Source organism: Budorcas taxicolor, chromosome 7 (assembly GCF_023091745.1).
Source record: "Budorcas taxicolor isolate Tak-1 chromosome 7, Takin1.1, whole genome shotgun sequence".
Lineage (NCBI taxonomy): Eukaryota > Metazoa > Chordata > Mammalia > Artiodactyla > Bovidae > Budorcas > Budorcas taxicolor.
Window position 1 is genome coordinate 95,367,623 of NC_068916.1, and position 25,522 is coordinate 95,393,144.

Consider the following 25,522-nt stretch of genomic DNA (forward strand, 5'->3'; position numbering starts at 1 on the left):
GGCTCGCGCTGTATTGACTGAGCTTCCCTGGTGGCTCAGCTGGTAAAGAATCTGCCTGCAATGCAGGAAACCTGGGTTTGATCCCTGGGTTGGGAAAGTCCCCTGGAGAAGGGAAAGGCTAACCACTCCAGTATTCTGGCCTGGAGAATTCCACGTAAAGAGTCAGATACGACTGAGTGACTTTCAATAATGAGGATTTTCAGATGTATTGCCAGCTGCCAGCTATTTACTATGGAAAGGAAAACAGGCGAACTGCCTAATTGAACTGGAGGGAAAATCGCTGGTTACCACTCCAGTATTCTTGCCAGGAAAAATCCCACGGACAGAGGAGCTGGTTGGCTGGGCCACTGTCCATGGGGTCACAAAAGAGTCAGACATGACTGAGTGACTAAACAACAACAACAGGTTATGTAGCAACATTACACCCTTTAAGCAGAAGAGGGCACATACAGCTTTGCTCCCAGTTGGAGGGGAGAAGATCTGTAGGAATAAGCACCCACCAGAGAATTCCTTCTGTGCTTTTGGTCCTGATTCTGCCATAAATACCTGTTAACCTTGGCAGCACAGCCCTACTTTCCTCATGCATAATGTGAATAAGGGGCAGGGGGCAGGGGGCAGGGAATAAACTGAGCATCCTGTGGGTTGCTCAGGACACTCACGTTCAGCTGACACTGAATGCTCAGGCATCCCAGCGTTCAGTGTCAGCCTCACCCGCAGAACCTTTGGACCACATGTGGTAGGTGAGATGATTCTGTATGTTGTTAAGTAAGCAAGCTTTTTTATTTCAATAGTTCTGCATGTGTTTCAGTGTGCTAGAAAAAGTAAAATAGAACTTCCAAACTCATGATCTCTTGGATCAGTTCAGTTCAGTTCAGTTCAGTCGCTCAGTCGTGTGCGACTCTTTGTGACCTTATGAATCGCAGCACGCCAGGCCTCCCTATCCATCACCATCTCCCGGAGTTCACCCAAACTCATGTCCATCGAGTCGGTGATGCCATCCAGCCATCTCATCCTCTGTCGTCCCCTTCTCCTCCTGCCCCCAGTCCCTCCCAGCATCAGGGTCTTTTCCAATGAGTCAACTCTTTGCATGAGGTGGCCAAAGTACTGGAGTTTCAGCTTTAGCATCAGTCCTTCCAATGAACACCCAGGACTGATCTCCCTTAGGATGGACTGGTTGGATCTCCTTGCAGTCCAAGGGACTCTCAAGAGTCTTCTCCAACACCACAGTTCAAAAGCATCAATGCTTCAGCACTCAGCTTTTTTATAGTCCAACTCTCACATCCATACATGACTACTGGGAAAACCATAGCCTTGGCAAGATGGACCTTTGTTAGCAAAGTAATGTCTCTGCTTTTCAATATGCTATCTAGGTTGGTCATAACTTTCCTTCCAAGGAGTAAGTGTCTTTCAGTTTCATGGCTGCAATCACCATCTGCAGTGATTTTGGAGACCCCCAAAATAAAGTCTAACACTGTTTCCACTGTTTCCCGATCTATTTCCCAGGAAGAGATGGGACCAGATGCCATGATGTTCGTTTTCTGAATGTTGAGTTTTAAGCCAACTTTTTCTCTCTCCTCTTTCACTTTTATCAAGAGGCTTTTTGGTTCCTCTTCACTTTCTGTCATAAGGGTGGTGTCATCTGCATATCTGAGGTTATTGATATTTCTTCCGACAGTCTTGATTCCAGCTTGTGATCTCTTGGGTAGTTTTGCTTAGAACAAGGCTAAGGGAAGTCGCTCAGTCGTGTCTGACTCTGCGACCCCACGGACTGTAACCTACCAGCCTCCTCCATCCATGGGATTTTCCAGGCAGGAACAGTAGAATGGGTTGCCTTTTCCTTCTCCAGGGGATCTTCCCAATGAAGGGATCAAACCTGGGTCTCCTGCACTGCAGGTAGATTCTTTACCGGCTGAGCCACCAGGGAAGCCAAAGCTAGATATGGTTAAAACGTAAATCTGTTTTTAAAATATTAAGTAAATATAGTTATGCCAGATTTTAAAAAAAATAGTGGTTTAGATGGTAAAGAATCTGCCTGCAATGCAGGAGACCCAGGTTCAATCCCTGGGTTGGGAAAATCCCTTGGAGAAGGGAATGGCAGCCCACTCCAGTGTTCTTGCTTGGAGAACCCCATGGATATAGAAACCTGGTGGGCTACAATTCGTGGGGTTGCAATGAGCTGAACATGATTGAAGGATGATAACACACATACACAAATAACCGAGGTTTGGGAAACAAGATTCAGAGCAGTATCATTCTAGGACTTCCCTGGTGGCTCAGAGGGTAAAGGGTCTGCCTCCAATGCAGGAGACCCGGGTTCAATCCCTGGGTCAGGAAGATTCCCTGGAGAAGGAAACAGCAACCCACTCCAGTACTCTTGCCTAGAAAATCCCATGGATGGAGAAGTATCACTTTAATGTGCATATTCAGTCAGTGAGGTTTTTTTATTAAAATGCAGATTCTGACTCAGGAAGTCTGTGGTGAGACTGAGAGTCTTTCTGCTTTTCCAACAAGCTCCCAGTTGCTGCTGGTGGTTTGGCAACTGCATTTTGAGCTGCAGAGATGCTGAATTGTGCTGATTGTGGGTAATTTAGATTACTTGTATCTTAGATTACCTAAACTGATCAGGGAATGAGATTATCTAACAGAGATAATCTGGTTAAAAGGCAGATTCTCAGGTTCCAAGCCACAAAAACCTGATTCCTCATAAGGGGGTAAGGCCCAGGATTTTCTTTATTTGATAAATACCCTCCAGTTTTTTAGATGCGGGTGATGTGGGGGCCACGCTGGAAGAAAGGACTAGAATAGACATAGCTTATCTGGGAGCAATACCGTCCTTCTTCATCTCCAAGGAAAAGAGTCCCTTTCTACCTGTCCTGCAGGATAAGCATCTTTGGAAGTTTTATTTCATAACCATGTAATTAGTAATCTGTACCCTTGAAGAGCTCAAATATACTCACCCTCACTGAGAGAGATATGCTGCTTAACCCTGGAGCTGTGGGACTCAGGGCTCATCCCTCTTGAGAAGCTGCCCAAGTAAGTCGTGTTGGTTGTTTGAAATGTCACTGATAAGCTGAGGTTAAGAAACAAAAAAGCAGAGAACATAGTGACCATGAGCCAAAAAGGAATTTAAGCTACATTTTCATCTAGAAGAATTATGAGGGCGGGGTCTTCTCCTCGGGGAATTATAGAATATTAGTGTTGGAAGGGCTTTTCTTTCACTTTATTTAACAGAAGTAAATGAAAAATGATAATAAATAAGGTGGCTGTGGGGAACATCTTGCAGGAGAAGTCAGTGGGACCCCGCATGCTTTGATTGCTGGGTGGATGTGGGTACCAGCCTGCCCAGATGAACACTCTTCTGAATGCCTGCTGGCCGTCACCTCTGCCTTGGCTGGACTCGGAGTGAGTCACTGCTCAGCTGTCACTAGTGAGGCCTGAATTTCTGGTCCTTAACTACCCACTGCCACTACCTCCTCCGCTCACACCCCCAGCTCCCTGTCTAGAGCCTTTATTGTAACCAATTTATGGCTTTGGGGAAAACTGGCTTCCCATAGTTCTTTAAAATTTTGTCAGTGTTTTCCCTAACCCTAATCACTTATTTTATATTTGTTAGTTAGAATTCTTCTATTGACTTTCCAGGTGGCTCAGACAGGAAAGCATCTGCCTCCGATGTGGAAGACCCAGGTTCGATCCCTGGGTCGGGAACATCCTCTGGAGAAGGAAATGGCAACCCACTCCAGTACTCTTGCTTGGAAAATCCCATGGATGGAGGAGCCTGGCAGGCTACAGTCTATGGGTCGTGAAAAGTCGGACACGACTGAGCAACTTCAAGTGCAAGAGTATTCTTGTATAAGGAAAAGCATTTTCTTATCTCTCCTCAGTATCTAAAGGATATTTATTGGTGGGAATGCGGTGGGGAGGGATTACTATCTGTGTAAGATTAAAACGAAATAGTGACATTTAGCAAAATCATTCCAGACTAGCCAAGGCTACATCTGCCGGCTGATGGAGAAGGGTAGCTGACCAACAGAAGAAGGAGTAGGTGGCTAACGCTGCCTGTGTTTCAGCTCGCATGCTTTGAGACAAGATTCTCGGGGCGGAGAGGAATTTATTAGTGATCGGTTAAGTTTCTTGATTGCCCATGAATTGGTTGAGTATACATAAAAACACATTTATTTATGGCAGTATGAATTCAGCATTATTTTATTCAGTGGCTTAAAATCCATTCTTATTTTGAAATGTTTAGTCATAATGTATAATGTACAGTAATTCAGTAGAATTTTGGTTCTGTTAAACCACTCTTTAGAAAGCAAAATCTGTTATGGGATGTAAAATGTTAATTTACTCCGTAGTTTTAAAAGCGACGTTTGGGGGCGTGTGTTCGCAGAGACAGCCTTGGAGCCGTAGACCAATGCCATCAGCGGGTGACCTGCCTCGCGTTGTTTTGTTAGCCAGCCCGGAGGATGCCAGCCCCGCAGTCAGAGCGGGCATCGCCCCCTCCACGAACCGCGCGGGGCTCCGGGGGAGGTGCTGCCCGGGGCGGGCAGAGGAGGGCGGGGAGCGGCCTGCGTCGCGCGTCTCGGGACCGCCCCGCCGCGTCCCTCTCCGAGCGCTCGGCTGCGGCTGCAAACTGAAACCGCGGGGGCCAAGCGCAATCGGGAATGCAGACGTCCCGCAAGCCCGGCTGAAGTCTCCAGGGCCCCGAAGCCGGACGCAGAGTGAGTACTGATTTCGGCCGCTTGTCCCCGAGGCTGCGGCGGCTTCCCAGGCCGGCGGGCTCCCAGCGCCTGGACGGGCGCCCCGACCAGTCCCTTGACCTTTAAGATCCATCTCCTTCCAGTGGGTTCTAAGCTCCCTTGCGTTACTTGCCGACCCCTCCTCCCTGTTGGTGCCGCAGTGGCTGGCTGCTGGACTGGGAATGAATCTCGTGATCGTACAGGGTAGAGTTCCAAAACCAGGGATTTGTGTGACCTGGAAAAAATGCTGAAAGACAAAAAATAAAGAGCAGCGGCTCTGTGGACTCGGCTTGGCCCTGTGATCTTTAGGATTAGACCCGGTCTTCTCCCCGCGCCCTGCCCTCTCCGCTGTGGTGACCTCCGTTTTAGAGAATGACTTCACTGTGTGTAACCTCTCCGGGAGCTGGTGATGGACAGGGAGGCCTGGCGTGCTGCGATTCATGGGGTCGCAAAGAGTCGGACACGACTGAGCGAGTGAACTGACCTCTCCGTGTACCTGATAACATGCTGGGTGTGGCGTGGCCGATGTTGTGACTTGTTTTGGTTCTGTTTCCTTGAACACAGCCTGAGGCAGTGGTCGGATGACATCACAAAGAGCGGTGTTTAGTGCTTGTCTTTCAAGAATGCAAAATGTTTTCGTGGAGATTTGACCGTCTCTTCTGCACTGTTAGAGTGGTCCTGTGCCTCAGTTATAAACGCGTACCGGGCTGGTTCTTTATTCCCATTTTACAGCTTGAGAAAAGGAAGCTGAGAGTTTAAGAAGCGTCCTCCAAGGGTGGGACCTTGGGACCTCTGACTAGTCCCCTGGGGAATCCCCCTGTACCTACATCAGAGGCATGGGACTGCCTAATTGGCAGTTCTGGAAAGTTCCTGTTATATGAGATGTTTTCGAGAGGGAAAACCTCTGCATTGCAGGGAGGGTCAATAAGGAGTGGCACCTGCTGTTTAAAGCTGGCAAGTTTATTTTCTAATGAAGAGTGCCTCTTCCTGACATGTTGTGTGTGGAAACTGAATTTAACTTTTGCACGCTGATTTTTCAGTACCTAAAGGATATGTATTACTAGGAATGGGGTGGGGAGGAGATTGCTGCCTGTGTAAGATTAAAACAGAATAGTGACACTTGGCAAAATCATGCTAGACTAGCCAAGGCTACATCTACCGACTTGGAGAAGGGGTAGCTGGCCAATAGCAGTGAGGATAGAGGGGGAATCCTGGTACAGGCAGCAAGAACCCTTGATGACTGTTTAAAAAAAAAACAGTGAACTTTGCAGACTGCCTGATGTGTTTACGAAGCAGTGCCTTCAAGTATAAACAGTGTCTGTTTCAGTTCTCATGCTCTGAGAGAAGATTCTCAGTGCGGAGAGGAGTTTATTAGTCGTTGGTTAGGTTTCTTGATTGTCCATGAACTGGCTGAGTATAATTCTTCTCTTAGCAATGAAGATTTAAAAGAGAACAAGTAAACTGATCATTTGAAAAAGATTAAGGGTAACATGGGAAGTTAATTTGAATTCAGTTCATAAAGTCAGCGAAATATTTGTGTTCCTATTCATTGTTTATAATAACAACTATCTGTAAGGCATCACTACTTCTTAGCTGGAAGTATTTACGTTTCCCACAATATGAACCACTTAATCATTCAGTCCTATTTAAATAAAAAGCCTACAACCTATGTTCTCTTGTGTACATAGGTATCTTTGTCTCTTCTCTTTACCTCACAGTGCCCTCATTTTAGAGACTATTTGAATCTGGGATATGTGTTTTAGCATCAGTGTGTCTGGCCTCATAAGAAGGAGCTATTTTATCCTGTAGTTTTTTATATATTGAATTGATGGGAATACCAGACCACCTGACCTGCCTCTTGAGAAATCTGTATGCAGGTCAGGAAGCAACAGTTAGAACTGGACATGGAACAACAGACTAGTTCCAAACAGGAAAAGGAGTACGTCAACGCTGTATATTGTCACCCTGCTTATTTAACTTCTATGCAGAATACATCATGAGAAACGCTGGGCTGGAAGAAACACAAGCTGGAATCAAGGTTGCTGGGAGAAATATCAATCACCTCAGATATGCAGATGACACCACCCTTGTGGCAGAAAGTGAAGAGGAACTAAAAAGCCTCTTGATGAAAGTGAAAGTGGAGAGTGAAAAAGTTGGCTTTAAAACTCTACATTCAGAAAACATTCAGAAGATCATGGTATCCAGTCCCATCATGTCATGGGAAATAGATGGGGAAACAGTGGAAACAGTGTCAGACTTTATTTTTTTGGGCTCCAAAATCACTGCAGATGGTGACTGCAGCCATGAAATTAAAAGACGCTTACTCCTTGGAAGAAAAGTTATGACCAACCTAGATAGCATATTCAAAAGCAGAGACGTTATTTTGCCGACTAAGGTCCATCTAGTCAAGGCTATGGTTTTTCCTGTGGTCATGCATGGATGTGAGAGTTTGACTGTGAAGACGGCTGAGTGCCGAAGAATTGATGCTTTTGAACTGTGGTGTTGGAGAAGACTCTTGAGAGTCCCTTGGACTGCAAGGAGATCCAACCAGTCTGTTCTGAAGGAGATCAGCCCTGGGATTTCTTTGGAAGGAATGATGCTAAAGCTGAAACTCCAGTACTTCAGTCACCTCATGCGAAGAGTTGACCCATTGGAAAAGACTTTGATGCTGGGAGGGATTGGGGGCAGGAGGAGAAGGGGATGACCGAGGATGAGATGACTTGATGGACGTGAGTCTGAGTGAACTCCAGGAGTTGGTGATGGACAGGGAGGCCTGGCGTGCTGCGATTCATGGGGTCGCAGAGTCAGACACGACTGAGCGACTGAACTGAACTGATACTGAGAAAGTACAATGGGTCTTCACAAACAGTTGTGTTTTATTTTTTTTCTCTGTGAATAGCTTTTAACTAAAAACTGTTAGTTACCCAGTGTTTCTCAACAGAGTACTAATGGCATTTGGGTTGACAGTTCTTAATTGGGCGGGCTCTCTTGTTGCCACTAAATGCCAGAGCATGACAAAAACGCTGTCATGCACACATTTTAAAATACCCCTTCATTGGATGCTGCCCCCCACCCCCGCCATGGTTAAGATCAGTCGATACACTATTTTTATGGAAAGCCATAAATATAATTACTCAGTCCCATTGTTTCCAGTCTTTAAGGGTCCTTTACAGCATCTCTTAAGACAGGTTGACTTCTGAGCAAGTCCATACATATATTTGAACCTTGAAGATTTGGGTGGAGGCTATGTGTAATCCTATTGCTAAAGTGACATTGTTAGCCTTGTGCCCTCCTGTTCACATTAGGCAATAATAATAAATTATTAGCAAGTGACTTTAATAGGTTTCAGAAAACGAACAGATCAACACAATCTGTATTAGATCAGCGTTTTGGCTCAGTGGTTAAGATTCCGCCTGCCAGGCAGAAGACGTGCGTTCTGTCTCGGGGTTGGAAAGATCCCCTGGAGAAGGAAAAGGCAAACCACTCCAGTATGCTTGCCTGGAGAATTCCATGGACGGAGGAGCCTGGCAGGCTACAGTCCATGGGGTCACAAAAGAGTCGGACATAACTTACTGACTAAATAGCAAAAAAAAAATAACAAAAAAAAATAACAGCATTAATAGTTATAACTACACTTATTGACAATTGCTGTGTTCTAGGCATATGTCAAGCACTTTACATGATCTGATGACGAGGAAGGGAGGAGGCAGACACCCTTCTCATGCCCACTTTACAGATTAAGAGAGCAAGAGCCTGATCTTTTAACCACTGCCCTGTGTTGTTTCTCAGGACATGTTTAACAGCTCTCCATAAAGTACTTCCTAAAAAATGAGTTGCAGTGGGTGAAGTTAACGCACATTGAAGTCTCGTTTGACTATATCGTCTCACTTGGCTATGGTTACCCTTGTTAGAATAGCAGATTTTTATTCTACTGTGAGCCCTTTGAAGACAAGACCCACATCTTTGGACCACCAGCGCATCTTCCATGGTGCCTTCTGCATACTAATTGCTTGGTGAATGTTTGTTGAATTGAAAAAGAAGATTTTTTTTTCCTCTCAATTTGAACAGAGCCCTAAGATACTGTTGCGCTAGTGTAGAGATTTACACTAGGTAGGCAGAAAAGGTAAAACAATATTCGTTTTTGTTTTCTAAGCTGTATGAGCATTTACAGCTTAATATCTGTTTGTCCATTAGCTAAAGATTAGGTAATTGAAAAAGATCCATCAGTTCAGTTCAGTTCAGTTCAGTTGCTCAGTCGTGTCCGACTCTTTGCGACCCCATGAATCGCAGCACGCCACGCCTCCCTGTCCATCACCAACTCCCAGAGTTCACTCAGACTCACATCCATCGAGTCAGTGATGCCATCCAGCCATCTCATCCTCGGTCGTCCCTTTCGCCTCCTGCCCCCAATCCCTCCCAGCATCAGAGTCTTTTCCAATGAGTCAACTCTTCGCATGAGGAGGCCAAAGTACTGGAGTTTCAGCTTTAATATCATTCCTTCCAAAGAAATCCCAGGGCTGATCTCCTTCAGAATGGACTGATTGGATCTCCTTGCAGTCCCAGGGACTCTCAAGAGTCTTCTCCAACACTACAGTTCAAACGCATCAATTCTTCAGCGCTCAGCCTTCCTCACAGTCCAACTCTCACGTCCATAGATGACCACAGGAAAAACCATAGCCTTGACTAGACGGACCTTAGTCGGCAAAGTAATGTCTCTGCTTTTGAATATGCTATCTAGGTTGGTCATAACTTTTCTTCCAAGGAGTGAACGTCTTTTAATTTCATGGCTGCAGTCACCATCTGCAGTGATTTCGGAGCCCCCCAAAATAAAGTCTGACCCTGTTTCCACTGTTTCCCCATCTATTTCCCATGAAGTGATGGGACTGGATACCATGATGTTCGTTTTCTGAATGGTGAGCTTTAAGCCAACTTTTTCACTCTCCTCTTTCACTTTCATCAAGAGGCTTTTGAGTTTCTCTTCACTTTCTGCCATAAGGGTGGTGTCATCTGCATATCTGAGGTTATTGATATTTCTCCCGGCAGTCTTGATTCCAGCTTGTGCTTCTTCCAGTCTAGCGTTTCTCATGACGTGCTCTGCATAGAAGTTAAATAAGCTGGGTGACAATATACAGCCTTGATGCACTCCTTTTCCTATTTGGAACTAGTCTGTTGTTCCATGTCCAGTTCTAACTGTTGCTTCCTGACCTGCATACAGATTTCTCAAGAGGCAGGTCAGGTGGTCTGGTATTCCCATCTCTTTCAGAATTTTCCACAGTTTATTGTGATCCACACAGTCAAAGGCTTTGGCATAGTCAATAAAGCAGAAATAGATGTTTTTCTGGAACTCTCTTGCTTTTTTGATGATCCCGCGGATGTTGGCAATTTGATCTCTGATTCCTCTGCCTTTTTGGAAACCAGCTTGAACATCAGGGAGTTCGATATGAACTCTTTTTGTTTAACTTCTAGAATGGCCAGTCATGGTGCAGAGGATACAGACGTGACGCATGGCCCATATAACAAGTATAAAAACACAGTGTAAAAAGTGCTGAAAAGCATTGCTGTCAAGGTGCTATGAAGCAGTGCAAGTTTGAGGGAAGGGGGATGAGGTTATGATGGGCCTGTTTTTCTGGGAATAAACATTAGTAAAACGAGTCCCTTAAAGGAGATCTGTAACCAGTCAAGGTTGGCCTCTTCAGAGATCTGAATACATCCAAGTCCCCAAGCATTGGCTCGCCTCATTCATTATTTTCTTGACTCATCTTTCCAGACTTGCCCCTGACTACCAGTGGAGTTACTCTGATCTCCCCCCGCACACTTTGCCATGTGCTGTTATGTGGGGCTGAGAGTTCGGATTCATTTTAGGGCTCTCTCGTGAGATGTTCTTGACAACTGTCCCCTGCAGACAGGATTCCCATCAGATGTCAGTGACAACCTGAGATTTCCGTTTGTCCTGTGCAGTGCACAGATTAACTGGAGACTCCAGAGCTGCCTGAGTCTGTGCTGTCTGTCTGCCAAACCAGCTTTGAGGGTGACAGGTCGTCCTGTTCATCTTCCTGTTGCTTCACAACCCAAGGTGAGATGCAGGGAGGGCAGACAAGCTCACCAACAGGATAACCTGCCCCTGCATTCCAGACACTTACCTCTAGGGCACATTGTCTCCATTTCGTTTCTGATTGAATAGTTCATGTTTGCCAGCTGCCACGTGGTAGATATGTATCCTTAGCAAAACAAGGAAGAAGCTCAGATGCTCACCTGCTCACCCTTAATCATTTTTATTGATTCCTTCACTAGCAATAATTGGCCTATTTTAGTTCCAAAGGTGCCTCTTGGTCTCTTTTGTTGATAGTATTTGTTTTTTTCCCTTAGATGTCTTTGCAACACTTACAAAACACTAACAATCAGTTTTATTTGGGAGGATTTCTTATATGTTGGAAAGAAGATTTGGGTCTGCTTTTACTGGTTAGTCAAGTTAGCTTTGGTAAATAGGTTTACGTATTGCCAAAACAGAATTATCCTCAGTTCTCTAGGTCCCATGGTACATACTGATCATAATGGCTAAGATGTGTGTGAGTGGTGATGATTCCGTGGCTCGCCATCATCCGAGTTCTGGAACGTGAGGAGTTTCCCAGGGAGCCCTGCCATGGACTGGTAATACTAAGCAATGGGGAAGCGGACTGTAACTGCAGCAGGGCTTCCTTAATTGCACAGAGCTGTGTTTTAGCAGCAGGGTCCCCTCAGAGGAGAGAGGTTTCTTGTTTCTCAAATAGAGAAGGCAGTCCAGTGGGATAATCCCAGGCTAATCTATGGGCCTGGGACTCTCCTGACCTGTGTCCTGGGGTTGTACTTCCTTCTCCCCCTTGAAATTCTCTAATGCAGTGTTTCGTGATATGAAGTCTGGAAAGCATCTGTGTGAAATTCACCTGAGATCCTTAATTAAAAATGGAGATGGCCCAGGTCGCACCTGCCCAGTCAGCATTGCTGGAATCTATGGCCCAGTAAGCTTTCAAGGTAAATCCTTAAACCTGTAAAAGTGGAATGAGCACTGCTTTAAGAAGGGAGTTGGCTCACCAGAGTCAGTCTGTGAGCAGCGGTGCAGTGCAGTCTTGCTGAGAGTTGTGGCTCTTCTACTGACGGAAGCTGAGACTTCTGAGCCATCCTGAGTGGCCCCCCTGAACTGACCTGATTGATCTCTGTTGGAGCCTAAGAAAGGGCCTGAACCACTCCTCTTTCACTCAAAGCTGGTATAAGAGAAGGCACCCGGGTGAGTATGCATGCATACTCTTTGGACCCTGTCATGGATTGAGCTCCTCAGTATAAATACCTCGATGAGCTCTTGATCCCTCCAGAGTTGTCTAGAATAGAGTTGCGGGGGCAGAAAGTTGCTCCTGCAGAGAAACCAGAGACTCAGCCTCCTGCGTATTGTTTCCTCATTAGCTGTACTAAGGGTGGCCAGAGTAGCAGAGGGAAAATTATTTGTATGGTTTTCAGTCGTGTAAGTCTTTTCTGTTTCCTTCTTATCGTGGAATAGGAAATTCTGTTTATATCTAACAAGGCAAATAAAATCGTCTAATATAATGCCATTACCATGACTTGTCATCATCAGATCCTGGGATATATGCTTTTGGACATGCTTCTTTTCATAATATTTTGTTTACAAAGATGCATGAGGTTCAGAGGGCTTGGTCTACAGCAGGGAACTGAAACTTGTGGCCAGAATTTTTATCTTCCAGAATTTTCGACTTCTCTTTTATACTCACCATCTCTTGATTTATTGCTTTATTTAATTAATGTTTTAATGTTAAATTTTATACAGTATTTCTATGTGTCTAGAACAGAAAGGGGCTCTTGAATCAGAATTCAGATTAATTTTATTAAGCCTGCGCAGTGTTTTTAAAAGTTTTGAAAGCCTTTAGATAATAACTGCACGCTCTATTTTGTCATGAAGCCTCCTGCCCCCTCTTCATCCTGGCCTGTTAGACTCATTCACATCCCCCAAAATATATTTTCATTTGAGTGTTAGAATCCTGATCTACAGAAATAGACAAATATTATGTTTCTGAAAATTTTTCAGAAAAAAACTTCACTTTTTTCTTAAATAAATCCTTGCAACTGAGCTGTATGCTAGATGTGTGGATATGTGTAGCATTGAGTTCCTCTAGTGGGCCAGAATATCTGCCTATAAGATGACAGCACTATTGAGCTTGGCGAAGCCTATATTCTACATTTTTCTGGTGTAAGAAAGATGTACACTATAGACATAATCCCAATTATCAATTGTCCTCAGAGTTTGCGGTCATGAGACTGGAGAAGACAGGTACTTTTGGGGTATTACAGGACTGTTTTTTTAGGGAGCATCTACGCTATTTAGTAACCTGGACTGGCCATGTCAGCACCACAAATCTTCCTTTCAAAACCAGCTGGAAAGTACTTTTGAAAAGTAATTTTGTGAGTCTGACTCATTATCTAATGAATTCTGGTATCTTTCTCTTGACCAAATGAAAGCAGGAAGAGACTTAAGTTTGTTACCGGAAGAAAAGTGCCCATGGGTAACAATAGATGGTTTTAATAGAAAATAGTGGCCCTTCCACCAACTCCCTATAAAGCCATCTCCTTTAAAACTACCTAAAGCAGTCACTCTCAATGTCAGAGAGTTTCAGAATCCCCTGGGGGGCTTACAGCTTTTTAGGCTGTAACCCTTCCTTTCTCTTCCGCCTGCCTTGTGCTTTTGGACAAACTCCTTTGTAAGTTTCTAAGTGTCCATTCCTGCCCTGCCCCTCCCCACACAGTGCCCAACAGTGGTTCTGCTTCTGGGCCAAAAAACACTGAAAAATGAATTGGCTCAGTTCTGTCTGACTCTTTGCAACCCCATGGACTCCCTGGAGCCCACCAGGCTCCTCTGTCCACAGACTTCTCCAGACAAGAATCCTGCAGTGAGTACCCATTCTGTTCTCCAGAATATCTTCCGACCCAGGGACTGAACTCAGGTCTCCTGCGTTGCAGGCAGATTCTTTACCACCTGAGCCACCAGGGAAGCCCCCAAACCACTGAGCTAGGTGTTAATCGACTATGACCGCCGATTCTGAGACCCTCCCTGAAGCAGAGAAGTATAACCCTGGTGCCCAGAACGTCTTGTTAAAAATGCCAGAGATAAAAGCCAAAACCTGTCGCTCCTTGATGAACCATGGGAAGAACATCTCCAAGTTGGCAAGCCTGTCCTGCAACAAGCTGGCGAGCATGCTGGGGAGCGCTTCGAGTGCCAGGCAGCTCTGTGACTTCACTTACACCTCCTATGCAGAGGTCCTGTCCAGAGGGAAACTGGAAAACTGGGCAGTGCTGCCTGTCTTTGAAGCCTGTGATCGTGCTTCTCAGCTGCTCTTTGCCTGCCCTCCACAGGGCTTTATTAATTATTAGCCCATGGTAAAGAATCCGCCTGCCAGCGCAAGAGACATGGATTCAGTCCCTGGGTCAGGAAGATCCCCTGGGGAAGGAAATGGCAACCCACTCCAGTATTCTTGCCTGGGAAGTCCAAAGGACAGTGGAGCCTGGCGGGCTATAGTCCATGGGGTCACAAAGAGTCAGACACGACTCAGTGACTAAACAACCAGCAAAGGTGTTAATGCTTGACCTGGCACAGTGCCCAATAGCTTGATATAATGTTCATTGCCAGCAGTCATTATGTATAATTTTAGTATAAAATAATTAAATATGTATGGATTCCTGCATATTTCATGTAGTTTCACTGATTAAAATTAGTGATCATTTTTCCCGAGCAATATTATAAAATTATATCATCTTTGTGATGTCCTACTGTAACTTGAGTTTTAACTTAATTGGCTCATTAGCTAATTATTGTTAGAAATTTTAGCCATGAAGTGTCCACACATTATTAAGAAACAGTGTACCCCCTTGTTGAAAATGTTAGGGAAAGGCTCCCCTCTTTTGGCTGTTGAGTTTGAGTTCTTCCTTGGTTTCAAGCATTTTTTTCAATTATTACAGGAATGAGTGCTGAATTATTCTCAGATAGTGTTCTTGTGGTAGGATTCCTAGCCTGGCAAATTAGAACTGTCTCATTCTCTATAGTCCTCTGACAATCGTATTCTTACACCTCTACTTGAGTTTCCAAAGACTGAATGTGATGAACATTGATCTACATATTTGCACTTAAAATCTTGGCCAAATACCCCAGTTGATTTCCAGTTGAACCAGTGATAAACCGTAACTTTTCTCTGTTGTGTATAACTTCTCCACATTCTTCTACTGACCAATGAACTGAAGATTTGGTTACTATTTAAAATGGAGAGACAACCGATAGGAAATAAACGATTAACAAAGGACATTCTGATAATCTGTAGATAATTCTGGAATGCTGTGGGAGAGGGTTAGGTCCAGCAGTATGTCTGTAGTTTGGAGAAGCTCTCCAGGATCTAGATAAATGGAAAATAAATGAAAAGAAGAAAACCCAACTGTTCATTAATTTGTTAAACAACTAGTGTGCTAAGTGATTTATGGATTTCATTTAATCCTCTTAAGAGTTGCATATTTTGCAACTAGGTAGATGGGTATTAGGACAGTTTTTAAAATGAGAAGACTAAGGCTTAGGTTAAATAATTTACTCTGGGTCACATAGATAGCAAGGTTCTATTTGATTCCAGTGCCTTTTTCAGTAGACCAGTCATAAAATCCTAGACTCAGTAGTTTATATTCAGGCAGTTTAAATAACTGAGAGAGGAATTTGTATCTAAATTCAGAAAAGCACTAGAAATTATATTATGCCCTCAATATTATGCTCAACATCTTAATGCTGTGGAAATTCTGATTGATTAAATTTCCTGCTTCTGTGAAAGAGTATATTGTACACTGATTGGAATTAGCAAAGAAGAGTTTTGTTGACAGAGTTTCTTCAGATGTCTTGAAGGTGAAGGTGAAGTCGCTCAGTCGTGTCCGACTCTTTGCGACCCCGTGGTCAGATGTCTTAATGGGCAGTAAAGAAGGAATAAATTACACATCTGAATATAGGGAAATTTAAGAAAAAAAAAAACAGGTAAAATATGTAGTGAAAAACATCCTTCTGGCGTCGGAATGCAGAACTTTTGCTTAGCCTTAAGGATAAGCAGCACTGTTCATATTTTTACAAACTTTTTACATATTTAAAATGAAACCTATTTAAAAATCAATTCTCCTATTCTGTTGAATTTTTTTTTTTTTTTTTTTTCGGGGAAAGTGGGATGAAATGTGGAAGGTATTGATTATTCCCACTGTACAGATGAGGAAACTGAGGCACAAAGCAGTTAGGAGATTTGCACAAGGTCATACAGCTGGTAGCAGAGCTGGAATCCAAACTCAAGTGGTCAGCCTCCACAGCTGTTCTCCTGACTAAATAACATTACCTCTTTAATATTTGCAAAGATTAAGCTTGCTGTTAGTGTACATTTCTGAATTTGTTTTTCTTACGTGGTTTCTAGAACAATGTTTTATTTCACCCTGCATTTTCATATTCATTATTTGGAAATCAGCTTGGAGAAGGGAACTTTGTACTAATTCCTGTCAGTTAAGTCTTCTTATTAAGAACATGCTTCAGGGAGAAGCCAGCTACAAGAATGGCCGTGTGACAGACTCATCTCTCAGTCACCACGCAGCTGGCTCCATCTCTGTGTTTCCTTATAGGTACCTTCTCAGTTTCGTTAAGAGACGCTTTGAGCCTGTCATCCCTGTAGAGATTGAGATGGGCCGTTGGTTTTATTACACAGCAGTCCATAAAAAGTTCTCATTTCTTTCACTCTTTGTTAGTTTTGTGCCTAAGGAATGAATTTGAAAGCACTATGAAAACCAAGCTGAAAGGCTTTCAGGCAACTGTTCACCAGAGCTCAGAATTTTTAATTCTTGTACAATAATCATATCACCAGTAACCATATATGCTTCAGATGAGTTCATAATCTTTTAGGATAAATAAGTGATGCATTTCAACCCAAACAAAATCTTGTCATATAAAATAATATTGCCCTTTCTCTGTAGGATAAACAATATGAGACTTCTCAAAGCAGTGGTCACCACTGAAGTGCTTCACCGTTCTGAGACTGAGGAGAGTCCTTCAGTCACGTCTGACTCTTTGTGACCCCATGGACTATACAGTCCGTGGAATCTCCAGGCCAGAATACTGGAGTGGGGAGCCTTTCCCTTCTCCAGGGGATCTTCCCAACCCAGGGATGGAACCCAGGTATCCCAAATTACAGGCGGATTCTTTACAAACTGGGCTATCAGGGAAGCCCAGGCAATTGATATCTGTAAAATGATACAAATTACTTTTGTTTACTAACTTATGATGTGCCAGGCCTTATGAACACACCCTCATTAATTCCTCACTACCATCTTATGAGGTAGATGTCACCTTTATACCATTTAACAAATAAAAAAACACAATCTTGGAAAGCTTAGTACTTCCCTGTAGCTCAGATGGTGAAGAATCTGCCTGCAATGCAGGAGACCTGGGTTTGATCCCTGGGTGGGGAAGATCATCTGGAGAAGGAACTGGCAACGCACTCTAGTATTCTGGCCTGGAGAATCCCATGGAGAGAGGACCCTAGCAGACTACAGTTACAAAGAGTCAGACATGAAACTTTAAGCAACTTGTCTGAAGTTACACAGATAGTGTGATTCCCCAGGTCTATGGAATTCCAGAAGCTAAACTCCTGTTTTCCCTTTGAACATCTATCACTGGGTACATTATTTAATAAACTTTACGTATTTATAGCGTATCATATTAGAGTTGCAGAACTCCAGAGTTCTCAAGCCTGACAGTTTGCAGATGAGGAAACTGTGTTCTAGAGAGGTTAAGACTTAAGTTCAGAGAACTTGTCATGGGCTGTCTTCCTCACTGTTCATTATGTCACTTCTAATCTGTTTAAATTGCATGACTCACAAGCTTAAGAATGTCCTAGCCAAGCAAACCTTTTCTAGGGGAGGGACCACAAGAGGAAAGTAAGCTGTCTTTTCCAGGTCTAACTTCTCTGGCTTGTTTGGGGCAGCCAAAGTCAGACATAGTTGGAATTATTCATGTATCAAGTAAAGTAACCAGGCTCCCAAAGGCATGAACACAACTTAAAAAAAAACAAAACAAACAAAAAAAAAGCTGCATTTCTCCTCTCTGATGAATCCAGGCTGCATGGCTTGCTCTTTCCTTGCCTACAAAATAATCAGCCCCGGAGGGAGGGAAGGGGAACTCTGGAAAAGTGGGGCTCACAAAGCAATGAAAATGCAGCAGTTGGCTTAGGTACCGAGCTTCACGCCTTTTGTGGCTTTTTTCCTAAGCGTTTGGGGTGCTTCTGTGTCTCAGCTCATAATCAGGCACTCACAGGGTGTGGCCAGCTGTTCTAAGGTCTCTCGGGCTTGGATTTTGATCACAGATCAGCTGTGGCCACTGTCCCGGTTGCCGGGCAATGTGTGGATGTTTATTTTGAGGTCTGCCCACAGGGTTGCATCAGAGGCCAAAGATGCATGTGCTCTCCACTTCCCAGAGCAAGTAGAGCTCAGGCTTTCTATTTTTATCTTAAGGCTGTGCAGTGCCTTTTAATATATTTCATGAGTGTATAGCATCCTCAGCCTGGATAGAATCACTTTCTGTTTCCCCCAGGCAGTGTTCAGGTCGCCTCATTTTGCCATGTTCTACTTTATCAGACTCCGGACTGATGATCTCTGGTACTTCCCCACCTCTGAGTCTTGCTCAAGCTGTTTTGCTCATCTGGAATGACTACCCTGTCCCTGGCTCCATCTCTTTGTTTTCTAAAACTGAAATATTTTGTTTTACTTTTTGAAAGTAGGGGAGTCAACTTGTTATAGCATAAAGCTTATGGACCTTATTGTCAGTGTCTGTGTTCAGATCCAAGCTCTACAGCTTCTCAACTGTGAGATCTTAGATAAGTTACCTAACTTCTCTGAGCCTCAATATTCTCCTTTGTAAAATGCAAGTAATAATGATTGGGTCCTAGGATTTATAAAGATACTCTGAAATCAGATGCCTAAAGCACCTGCCACAGTTCCTGGCCCATGGAAGGTTCTATAGTCCTCACCTACCTCCCGATCCCAACTGCCATGAATACTAAGTAAATTGTTCCCATCTCCTCTGTGATGTTTTCCCAGCCATCTTCAAACCTGCATCTCAGAAATACAGTCTCCCTCTTCTGATTTCTTATAACTTGGTGTTGTACTTAGGATCCTCTCACAGTGGACCTGGCCTCATATTGCACATGTGCGGATGCAGAAATTGGTGCCCTAACTAGGTCTCCTGGCACCAAGCCATGTTCTCCCTGAAAGAGATGGCTCAGCTTCATTCATAAATGACCCATTTCATGGGAATCATATTTTTTGTTAGGATTAAATATCATACTTTGTTAGGCAACTGAACTGTGGTTCTCTTGAGAAGCATCATTATTATGGAAAATAATTAAAAGCATTATGAGACAAGATGGTATGTCATGGTGTGACTGCAGGGCAAACAATAGACAGTTAAACATCTGAATATTCATTTCCTAAAGTGAATAGTCCAGCCCCATAAACGTGTTCTCACTGGTCCCTGAACGGTGTCTGTGAAGAAAAGCAGTGCTTTCTTTAGAAAGCCCCTCATGGGCCATCTATTGTTTGTTCCAGGTGTCTCACAGGAAGCAGCTAAGGGTTTGGTTGTGTGCCTCTGAGTATTTTTTTGAAGTAATACAACTTCCGGGTAAGGCCAGTAAGGGTATAGAAGACTAGTGCTTTAAACAAAACTTCTGGTGATTGAATAAAACTAATATAATGTTGATTTGAGCCATCACATAATACTCATGTTTATACATGTACAAATTCATACATTAATTTATTTAACAAATACTTATTAAGCACCTATTGTGTGCAACATTTGGATATGTGTAGCTGCTGAGACAGGCATGGTCCCTGGCCTCATGGAGTTCAAGTTCGGGTCTCTGACAGAAACTGTGAAAAAAAAGTTTTTAAAGAAAATCTATGATTTTTTCTTTCATTTTTTTTTTGAGATGAATCATTAAAATAAGAATCTCATTATAGTTCAGAAACAAATACATTTCTCTCTTGTGCATCTAGCAGACCTAACTAAAAGTTAGTTACTGATTTGTCAGAACTTCTTAGTTTTAAAATTTTTTAATATTTGTTTTGTGCTTTGCTCAAATTGCGCTAGTATTTGGTATCTGACTCTCTCACAGTAACCCTGTGGAGTACATGGTATTCCTATGTGGGAAACTAGACACTTTTCAGGTTTAATGGACTTGCTTGTGGACTCATGGCCATAAGAAGCAATCAGATTGAACATTTCTTCTGATTTATTAATTATTTTCTTGATTTTAGCTTTCTTTTTAAAAAAAGCAAGGTACTAAAACCATACTTCATTCTTTGTTTAAATGAAACTTTGACAATTAGCAAATGGAAACAAAGATTGGAATCAGCAGTGGATTTTGAGCTCCTCTCTGCTGCTACACACTATGGTAGGCACCTTGAGGAGTGGAAATGATCTCTGTCTCTTGGTCAGTTTACAGCTTTTTTGATAAGACATGACTGATACATAGAAGCGACTCAGTAACCCTCGACAGCATATAAGATTAAGTGTTCAAATAAGAAGTACAAACATATAAGGGAGTTGAGAAGATAGGAGGAGCTGAAGCAGATATAGGTGTTGCATCTTGAGCTAAGTCTTCAAGGGCAGGAGGAATCTGAGCAGAGAAAGGCTTCCTTGCCATGGGGATGGCAAGATGCAAGGCTCAGTGGTGGATGGGAGCATGGTGGTGATGCCAACACTGACTAGCCTTTGTCCAGCATTAGTCACTTCCTGTGCATTGTTATAATGGGTTGGTATACATTAGCTAAGTCTTAAAACAACCCTGTAAGGGAAGAATTGTTACTCTTCTCATTTTACAGATGAGGACACTGAGGCACAGAGAGGTTAAGGAACTTGAACTTGCACATGAATTCAGTGTTGGCTGAAATTCCACCAGTCTCAAGTCCGCTCTCACTCTCTCAGCCAGCGAGTGATGCTGCCTGATGAAGTTCTCCTAAAACAGGAAGGACAGCCTCCTGGGGCGGGGGAGAGTGATGGGGAGATACGGTACAGGGCATAGCAAGAGGCACGATGGAATCAGCAGATGAGGTCGAATACGAAGAGTCTGAAGTCCAGGCGGAAGACATTGAACCTCATCAAGGATGGCAGGAAACCCCCAAGAGTGTAGTGTTTCATCAGAGTGGGAAGCTGATGTGCATTCATTTCAGATAAATCAGGCAGTGATAGAAGGACTGGGAGCTGGAGATTGGAGTGGGGTTGGGGGTGGGAGGGAACAAGGCATGAAAGCTATAAAAAGGACTCGATATAATCCAGGTGTGGGAGCTGCCTGATGAGACCAGGAGTGTGGGCAGGAAACCAAAGCAGAAGGGTGGGATGGTGCTGAGCGCTGGAAGCAGCCCTGTGCCAACTCCAGCTGATTCAGAAGAGGCGAGTTTCCCCCATTACATCATTGGGCGACTCCAGAGGCACGTAGTATTACTTGCCTTTTGCAGATTAGGGTGATGGCTTCTGGGAGAATAATTAAGGGCTGGAGCAGGCTTTAGAGCCTCCCTCTTTCTCGATTTCCTCCCTTTAAGGTAAAAATAATGTTTGGTAATAACGCAAGGCTGCTGTTAAAATGTTGAGAACTGTTCACAGAGGAAACGATAAAGTCATGGGGATTCTTGCATCTCCAAGGACGCAGGAATATGAGAGAGAAGGCAGAGGGTTGGTGACTACATACTAAAGAATGCAGGGCAGAATGGAGCCAAGTGGAAGAGGCTTCCAAACGGAAACAGGTCAGAGGGCTGGGCATTGGCCCTGCAGCTCTCCAGGTCACAGTAGCCCTGGAGGAAGAGGATGGTCAGTGATTCAGAGTGAAACTGCAGATGGACTGTCAGGTGGGGAAGGCTGGCACGGACTTGGGCCAGCGATCTTCATCACCTCCCCAAACAAAGGCAGCTCCGGTGTGAAGGGTGAGTGGGCATGCTGACAGTGAGGGGTGGGGAGAGGAAGCCAGGTCTGAGGAGAGGCGTGGCCTTTGACTCATCTGCTGGCATCCTCTGCGTGTGCTCTCTGAACTGAGCTGGGGGCAGGGAGGGTGATCACGGGGAGGTGGAGAGAGTGGAGGGGAGAGACTGAGGGTCCCTGTGAACCCTCTGACAGTGTCCAGAAAGAAGCTGATAGGAGCCCGCGCAAGTGAAAAGACTGCGCCATGGGAGACGGAGAAGTAGAGGGCCAAGGGATTGATGTTTTCATCAGCCGCACTTCATGGCAGAGGAGTGGATGACTCAGCCGTCTAGGACACCGCCCCTTCTGAAGAAACCCTTGTTCTCTCAGCTGGGACCCATGGGCGAGGCCACTCACACCTAGCATCACAGGATGGTGGACCTCACCCCGCGTCTTGCTTCTCTTCTCCTGCAGCCTCACGAGGCACCCTGCAGAATCTAGGGAAAGCCTTCAACAGAGACCTGCCTTGAGTGAGAGTAGGGTCAGTAGATGAGTATAGCCAATGCTGATCTTTTGAACGGACCCCAAGGTGGTGGAGGAGACACCTTGAGACGCAATTATGTCATCATCTGTCTGTGTAAGGGACTATTTACAAACAAAGCTAGTGGAGCTGATGGGATTCCAGCTGAGCTATTTAAAATCTGAAAAGATGATGCTGTTAAAGTGTTGCACTCAATTGTTAGCAAATTTGGAAAACCCAGCAGTGTGCCACAGGATTGGGAAAGGTCAGTTTTCATTTCAATCCCAAGGAAAGGCAATGCCAAACAATGTTCAGACTACTGTAATTGGGCTCATTTCACACACTAGTAAGGTAATGCTCAAAATCATTCAAGTTAGGCTTCAGCAAAATGTGAACAGAGAAACTCCAAATGTACAAGCTGAGTTTTGAAAAGGCAGAGGAAGTAGCATTTATTGGATCATGGAGAAGGCAAGGGAGTTCCAGAAAATTATCTACTCTAGTTCAATGACAATGCTAAAGGCTTTGACTGTGTAGATCACAACAAACTGTGGGAAACGGTTGAAGAGATGGGAGTACCAGACCGCCTTTCCTCCCTCCTGAGAAATCTGTATGTGGGTCAGGAAGCAACAGGTAGAACTGGACATGGAACAACTGACTTGTTCCAAATGGAAAAACAATATGTCAAGGCTATATGTAGATTGTCACCCTTCTCATTTAACATATGCAGAGTACATTATGTGAAATGCCAGGCTGAATGAATCGCAAGCTGTAATCAAGATTGCCAGAAGTATCAACCTCAGATATGCAGATGATACCACCCTATGGCAGAAAGTAAAGAGGAACTAAAGAGCCTCTTGATAAGTATGAAAGAGGAGAGTGAAAAAGTTGGCTTGAACCTGAACATTCAAAAAACTAAGATCATGGCATCTGGTCCCATCACTTCATGGCAAATAGAAGGGGAAAAAGTGGAAACAGTGACAGATTCTATTTTCTTGGGCTCCAAAATCATTGTGGATGGTGACTGCAAACAGTCGATTCATTGGGAAAGACCCTGATGCTGGGAAAGATTGAGGGCAAGAGGGGAAGGGGATGATAGAGGATAAGATGGTTGGATGGCATCACTGACTCAGTGGACATGAGTTTGAGCAAGCTCCAGGAGATAATGAAAGACAGGGAAGCCTGACATGCTACAGCCCATGGGGGTCACAAAGATTCAGACACAACTTAGCTACTCAACAACAGCAGCAGTAAGGTATTTTGAGAAAGCAAGTGGGGATTAACGAAGATGGGTGGATGCCCACTTTGGACTGTGGTGGTTTGGATGTTACAATGTCAGGGCTGATGCTAGTGAGATGTACCTGAAAGAAAGGCATTTAGGATTTGGATATTTGGGGAAGAGAAGCATCCCAACCAGTTGCACTTTTGTGAAAAAAAGAAAAATGTAAAGGGAGAGATGAGTGAGGTGTGCTCTGAGAAAGGGATGGGCTCGCTGCCTGGAGGAGATGTTCTGTGCTGGGAGATGGTTGGGATTGGAGACTGGGGGTCTTTAAAGGCAAGAGAAAGGCTTTCTGTGTGATACAGTGGTTTACAGGCATCATGCCCCCTGCATCTACTTTAGAGGGAGGCTTGAGAGAGATACGTGGGAAGACTCATGTGGCCAAAATGGGTGAGAGAGCTAAATGGCTGTAGTCGGGGAGACCGTTGCCAAATACATGTGAACAAGAAAATCAGTTTCTATTTCTGAAGGATCTGAAAAGCCCTTCATATCTCTCATCATTTCCAGCAGTAAACTTCCAAAATTCTTACTGTAGCAGGTGAACAAATCTAAAGAGGTTTTGTTGAATAATGCCAGAACATAAGAAGCCAACCTGGGTAAGTGCAGGAGTAAACATTAATTTTTTATGGCTGCAGTTACTTTTTCTTTATTAATAATTGCTCATTTTAATGGTATTTGATAACCCAGTAAGATTATTTCATGTGGGCCTGCAGCTTACATAGAACCAAAACATTTGCCCAGTCCCATAGGATTTTCTCCATACCTGTTAGAGCATTTAAGCTGTAACTAAACCTGCTTGATACCTGTTGCACAGACTGCTTATTGTCTGTTTATGATGAACTTTTTCAAAGCTGTGATGGCGACTTATTCATTGTGTATCCTCGGCCCCAGGCTCGTTGCTTTTTAGACAGTTGTTGAGTGGGTAGTTGGAAAATAATTACTTTTTCTCTGCTGTTGCTCTGATTTATACATTAATTTAAGATTATACATAATAACACTCTGTATGTATGTCAAGAGATTTGCCTGGGTCATTTAGGAGGGAGAGCACGGTTATGGCTGCACTTTAGTCTGATATACAGTCCTGCTCCCTTAGAGAGATTTTGGTATTTGAGCACTCCCATGGACGGAGGAGCCTGGTAGGCTGCAGTCCATGGGTTTGCTGAGGGTCGGACACGACTGAGCGACTTCACTTTCTCTTTTCACCTTCATGCATTGGAGAAGGAAATGGCAACCCACTCCAGTGTTCTTGCCTGGAGAATCCCAGGGACGGGGGAGCCTGGTGGGCTGCCATCTATGGGGTCACACAGAGTCGGACACGACTGAAGTGACTTAGCAGCAGCAGCATGGCTTTAAATCTGGATGTCCCTTGATTGCAGGAGCCACTGGGTCGTAGATCCTGCAGCAGAGGCAGTGGTTTAGAAATCAGACAGCTCAGAGGGGCCTCCCCACCTCTGGGTGATGCCCGCTTATCCTTCAGTCTCCATGTCAGTTGTTGCATCCTCAGCCTCACCTGTCCTAACTGTCTCCTTAGCTAGATCTGGTTGCCTTAGGCTGTGTTCTCATTGGACCCTGTGATTTTCCCTTTATAGCACTTACCGCAAGTAGTTACTAAAGTGACTATTCTCTTTTTAATTTATTTTATCGAAGTATAGTTGATTTACAATGTGTTAATTTCTTCTGTACAACAAGGTTATTCAGTTATACATATGTATACATGCGACAAGCCTAGACAGCATATTAAAAAGCAGAGACATCACTTTGCTGACAAAGGTCCATATAGTCAAAGCTTTGGTTTTTCCAGTGGTCATGTATGGATGTGCGAGTTGGACCAGAAAGAAAGCTGAGTGCTGAAGAATCGATGCTTTTGAACTGTGGTGTTGGAGAAGACTCTTGAGAGTCCCTTGGACTGCAAGGAGATCCAACCAGTCAATCCTAAAGGAAATCAATCCTGAATATTCATTGAAAGGACTGATGTTGAAACTGAAGCTCCAATCCTTTGGCCACCT

The 25,522-nt window shown here is 44.1% G+C and overlaps 1 protein-coding gene across 12 annotated transcripts in view; it reads left to right on the forward strand.

Moving 5' to 3' along the window:
* The window catches only part of CAST (calpastatin), a 135,613-nt gene that overhangs the window by 45,645 nt on the left and 64,446 nt on the right, over positions 1 to 25,522 (forward strand). For 3 of the 12 annotated variants that reach the window (XM_052643739.1, XM_052643741.1, XM_052643740.1), the window contains exon 1: positions 4,535 to 4,718. The exons of the other annotated variants lie outside the window; for them this stretch is intronic. The gene's annotated coding sequence lies outside the window, so the exon portion shown is untranslated. Of the gene's footprint in view, positions 1 to 4,534; positions 4,719 to 25,522 lie in introns of those variants that run through there. 12 annotated transcript variants of the gene reach the window in all.